Source organism: Salmo salar, chromosome 03 (genome assembly GCF_965601325.2).
Source record: "Salmo salar chromosome 03, fSalSal1, whole genome shotgun sequence".
NCBI classification, from domain to species: domain Eukaryota; kingdom Metazoa; phylum Chordata; class Actinopteri; order Salmoniformes; family Salmonidae; genus Salmo; species Salmo salar.
Window position 1 is genome coordinate 103,329,020 of NC_138293.1, and position 6,000 is coordinate 103,335,019.

The 6,000-nt window shown below is 44.2% G+C and overlaps 1 protein-coding gene across 3 annotated transcripts in view; it reads right to left on the reverse strand.

Moving 5' to 3' along the window:
• emp2 (epithelial membrane protein 2) overlaps positions 1-5,648 on the reverse strand; it is a 39,251-nt gene extending 33,603 nt beyond the window's left edge. The window contains exons 1-2 of one of the 3 annotated variants that reach the window (XM_082971379.1): positions 5,509-5,648; positions 4,016-4,096 (exon numbers count right to left, since the gene is read on the reverse strand). The gene's annotated coding sequence lies outside the window, so the exon portion shown is untranslated. Of the gene's footprint in view, positions 1-4,015; positions 4,097-5,163; positions 5,213-5,508 lie in introns of those variants that run through there. The other 2 variants (XM_082971380.1, NM_001141058.3) reach the window with 2 other exon arrangements.
• Positions 5,649-6,000: the final 352 nt, after the last annotated feature.

The window sequence follows — 6,000 nt, forward strand, 5'->3', positions numbered from 1 at the left end:
AGAGGAAGGAAATGAGGAAATGAGAGGAGAGGGGAGAGAAGCAGTACTAACTGAGATAGGTAGACCTCAGGAGTAGGCAACCCCCCCTCTTGGAGAGCTACCCTCTAACAGGGTTTTGTTCCAGCCCTGCTCTAAAACACCTGGTTTAGTAATCAGCTGCTTCTCAGGTATTTGCCAAAATCAGGTGTATTAGAGCAGGGCTGGAGCAAAATTGGGCATGTATAGTAGATGTGAGGCTGACTCACGCTCTTAAAATCCCCTTCACCTAATGGCGGGATACTCCTTCGCCTAATGGTGGGGATACTCCTTCGCCTAATGGTGGGGATACTCCTTCGCCTAATGGTGGGGATACTCCTTCGCCTAATGGTGGGGATACTCCTTCGCCTAATGGTGGGGATACTCCTTCGCCTAATGGTGGGGATACTCCTTCGCCTAATGGTGGGGATACTCCTTCGCCTAATGGTGGGGATACTCCTTCACCTAATGGTGGGGATACTCCTTCACCTAATGGTGGGGATACTCTTCACCTAATGGTGGGGATACTCCTTCACCTAATGGTGGGGATACTCCTTCACCTAATGGTGGGGATACTCTTCACCTAATGGTGGGATACTCTTCACCTAATAGTGGGGATACTCCTTCACCTAATGGTGGGGATACTCCTTCGCCTAATGGTGGGGATACTCCTTCGCCTAATGGTGGGGATACTCCTTCGCCTAATGGTGGGGATACTCCTTCGCCTAATGGTGGGGATACTCCTTCGCCTAATGGTGGGGATACTCCTTCGCCTAATGGTGGGGATACTCCTTCGCCTAATGGTGGGGATACTCCTTCGCCTAATGGTGGGGATACTCCTTCGCCTAATGGTGGGGATACTCCTTCGCCTAATGGTGGGGATACTCCTTCGCCTAATGGTGGGGATACTCCTTCGCCTAATGGTGGGGATACTCTTCACCTAATGGTGGGGATACTCTTCACCTAATGGTGGGGATACTCCTTCGCCTAATGGTGGGGATACTCCTTCGCCTAATGGTGGGGATACTCCTTCGCCTAATGGTGGGGATACTCCTTCGCCTAATGGTGGGGATACTCCTTCGCCTAATGGTGGGGATACTCCTTCGCCTAATGGTGGGGATACTCCTTCGCCTAATGGTGGGGATACTCCTTCACCTAATGGTGGGGATACTCCTTCACCTAATGGTGGGGATACTCCTTCGCCTAATGGTGGGATACTCTTCACCTAATGGTGGGATACTCTTCACCTAATAGTGGGATACTCTTCACCTAATGGTGGGATACTCTTCACCTAATGGTGGGGATACTCTTCACCTAATAGTGGGATACTCTTCACCTAATGGTGGGGATACTCCTTCGCCTAATGGTGGGGATACTCCTTCACCTAATGGTGGGATACTCTTCACCTAATGGTGGGATACTCTTCACCTAATGGCGGGATACTCCTTCGCCTAATGGTGGGGATACTCCTTCGCCTAATGGTGGGGATACTCCTTCGCCTAATGGTGGGGATACTCCTTCGCCTAATGGTGGGGATACTCCTTCGCCTAATGGTGGGGATACTCCTTCGCCTAATGGTGGGGATACTCCTTCGCCTAATGGTGGGGATACTCCTTCGCCTAATGGTGGGGATACTCCTTCGCCTAATGGTGGGGATACTCCTTCACCTAATGGTGGGGATACTCTTCACCTAATGGTGGGGATACTCCTTCACCTAATGGTGGGGATACTCCTTCACCTAATGGTGGGGATACTCTTCACCTAATGGTGGGATACTCTTCACCTAATAGTGGGGATACTCCTTCACCTAATGGTGGGGATACTCCTTCGCCTAATGGTGGGGATACTCCTTCGCCTAATGGTGGGGATACTCCTTCGCCTAATGGTGGGGATACTCCTTCGCCTAATGGTGGGGATACTCCTTCGCCTAATGGTGGGGATACTCCTTCGCCTAATGGTGGGGATACTCCTTCGCCTAATGGTGGGGATACTCCTTCGCCTAATGGTGGGGATACTCCTTCGCCTAATGGTGGGGATACTCCTTCGCCTAATGGTGGGGATACTCCTTCGCCTAATGGTGGGATACTCTTCACCTAATGGTGGGGATACTCTTCACCTAATGGTGGGGATACTCCTTCGCCTAATGGTGGGGATACTCCTTCGCCTAATGGTGGGGATACTCCTTCGCCTAATGGTGGGGATACTCCTTCGCCTAATGGTGGGGATACTCCTTCGCCTAATGGTGGGGATACTCCTTCGCCTAATGGTGGGGATACTCCTTCACCTAATGGTGGGGATACTCCTTCACCTAATGGTGGGATACTCTTCACCTAATGGTGGGATACTCTTCACCTAATAGTGGGATACTCTTCACCTAATGGTGGGATACTCTTCACCTAATGGTGGGGATACTCTTCACCTAATAGTGGGATACTCTTCACCTAATGGTGGGGATACTCCTTCGCCTAATGGTGGGGATACTCCTTCACCTAATGGTGGGATACTCTTCACCTAATGGTGGGATACTCTTCACCTAATAGTGGGATACCCTTCACCTAATGGTGGGATACCCTTCACCTAATGGTGGGATACTCTTCACCTAATAGTGGGATACCCTTCACCTAATGGTGGGATACCCTTCACCTAATGGTGGGGATACTCTTCACCTAATAGTGGGATACCCTTCACCTAATGGTGGGATACCCTTCACCAACAGTTTCCCAATCAAGAGTCCAGGGTTCAGATCCCACCTGTGACACATACATGCACACACAGCACCAACTGCTATCTAACATTCTGAACAGCTTGGGACAAGCCTGAGATAGCAGAGAGAGACAGAGACAGAGAGAGAGAGACAGACAGACAGAGAGGAAATTGTTATGTTCCACAGCAGGGAAAAAGGAACCATGGAAAATTGTGGACAATATCAACAGTAAAATGTGGAAGAAGATGTATATAAGACTATAAAACAACTTTTTTGTTCAAACTATATATACACACAAATCAAAACTTAAAAGAAGAAATAACATGGAATCAAGGACACTATTTAACCTGTCAATCATGTAATGTCGTTATAAACTCACATGTATTCATGTGAAAGTTGATTTGTATTTATGGGAATTATTTATGATTGTAAAATGTGAAAAACATCAATAAAATTCTCTCTCTCTCTCACACACACACACACACACACACAGTGCAGCCATTTCCCTGACCTAGTGTTGCTACATGAGGTCCATTCATCAAATCAATGATGTTATTAGTCACATACACATGGTTTGCAGATGTTAATGTGAGTGTAGCGAAATGCTACATCCACCCATCCATCCATCCATCCATCCATCCAATCATTCACTCAAGTTTCACAACTACAGCTTACGATAGGGAGAGTAAACACAATTCTACTCTCTCTGTCTGGGGACTTACAACAGTAACAACATATGATGTCATCTTCACCCAGACAAAGGGATTTAGAATGATTAGAACATTTAGAACGTTACAGATATATAAAATAGAATCCCAACAAGATCTCACAGTTTTTATCAATTTGAACTTCAGATTCTGACGTTTATCCACGTTTCTCCAAACGTCAAAATTTCTAAGTTAAGGGTTAAAAATGGTTAAGTTAACCGTTAAGGTTTTGGATAGGGTTCAAAAAAAAAAACGACTGGGATGGAACGTTCTGATCCAGACTCATGGGATTCCAGGTTTTCAAGGCATCCCCCCCCCCCCCCCGAGGACATAGACAGACGGCCAATTTCTTAGTCAATGGAATGCATGGAGCTGAAATGATTCGTGCGCGACAGATGGGCCTGTCTGGCAGTGTGTCTTCTAAACCGTGCAGACTAAACCGCTCTAAAAACGTTCTGTCTCCGTTTTCATTGCTCTGTTAATGAATTAAAATGCGTTCTTTTACTTAAGTCTAACAGAAACAGTAAGGCAACATTTAAAATGTGTTTTGTTGTTATATACAGTAAATTCCCATGGGGCGCAAACGTACATTTCTTTGAATGACGCTCATTCCTGAAGTTCCTTTAGTTCAGACATTCCAGTACGACTCTTTGACCACACGGGGGCGCCACTAGGAAGAAGAAAGCAGGGGAAGGGTTATCCGTCAACGGAGAAAGTCTTGGCCGCCACCGTCTCTGAGCGTTCCTCCCACTAGGGTTATAAATCATCAGATTAAACCCAATGGTGTATATAAAACTCTGGATTGATGATGCTATGTATTGGCCATTGAGCAGCTTTGAAGCCACCTGTCGGCCATATTGGAACTCCCCTTTGTCGGCCATATTGGAACTCCCTAGTAGGTTCAGTCCTCCATAGAATTGAATGGAATTCTATAGTATTTCAATAAAAACGTTCAAAGGACAAAATGAAATGTATTAAAAAAAAACAAAAAAAGTGTTATAGTGGGGACAGAAACATTAGTACTCTCTCTAAAAAAAAAATACTTTAAGGAAAATGTTTATATATTTTTCTCATTTTTATGCTTGGCTCAAACATACACATATAAATAAATAAAATACGCATTAATATAATAAACGTGTCAGAAACGAACGTAAACATTATTAAATACATTTATATAGATTCCTGAATATTATTTACGATCGTGGAGGGAGAGCCAAGATGGAGGCTCAGTGGCTTCAATACAGCGCCACCTGTCAGATAACCAGGCTTCATACACATCACTAATTAAAGCTCAGCAGAGAGGGCTGCTGACTGCGTTATCAGTGGTTCCTCAGACTGTAGCGGGGAAACGGCAAAATTATCTCCACCAACAAAAAAATGGGGGTTATGAACAGTTTGTGAACTACTGAGTTAGAGCACCCTGTTGTAGGAGAACTTTCCTGCAATGCAGGACATTTTAAAACTTGTCGTGTATTTGAGGTTTAAATTTATTTATTTTTTTATTTAAAAAAGCCTTATGAAGTTTGTAATTTCTAGTTTAAAAATTGCCAGACTTGATTTTTCCTTATGAAAATGTTTTATCAACCACTACAAAAAAATGTCCATGAATTATAATCTACATTTCATGTTACCGCAGGATTATTTTCCTGCTGTAGGAAACTGTCTCCTCAAACACACACATAGAGACAGACAGACAGTTGTTGACTAGGCACACAAATACAATATAAATCCACCAACCCGATAGGATTATTGAACATGAAGGAAACACATCCATTCCGTGCGCAGGGAGACAAACTCCTAGACAGACTACGCCCCTTTCATTGGCAGGAACCAAAAGTTTCTACTCAGTGGAAATTAAGTTACTAACTTCAGAAATAAAAGTTACACTCTCTCCTGCCACACCATCCAGTACACATTACTTCAAACCTACCACGCCATAAAAATAGCCTAATCAATCATTTTTTCACTCAAACAGGAAAAGTTCAAGACAGTTATATGATTTTGTATTTTTTTTAACAAAAGGAACATCATTTATTATGAAGAGTTGTAACCTGTAAATAAATGAAGTAGCGAGCTACTCACCAAACCAACTTTAGAACGGACTACAGAGCTCAGACGTCGCGCTAGAGAGAGAGAGGAGGAAGGAGAGAGAGAGAAGAGTGATGTAGTAGAAAAACGTGACCGTAGGTTGGCTCGGTCGTAGTAGTAAAAGAAGTAGCGGTGCGCGACCCCGGCTACTGTGTCATGTACGCGCCTGACTCTATTGGTTGGGTGTGGTCTGTAATCCTGTCCTGTGTTGTCGGGAGGAGCACGGAGAAAGAGAGAGACATAGACATTATATCCTGGTCCTGGGGCTCTGTTCACTAACACAAACAGACTCCAACAGAGCCACAGGACAGCAACACAATTAGACCCAAACAAAATCATGACAAAAAAAAGATAATCAAATGAAATTTTTATTCGTCACATGCGTGGAATACAACAGGTGTAGACCTTATAGTGAAATGCTTATGTACGAGCCCTTAACCAACAATGTTTCAAGAAGTTAAGAAAAATAAAAGTAACAAACAATTA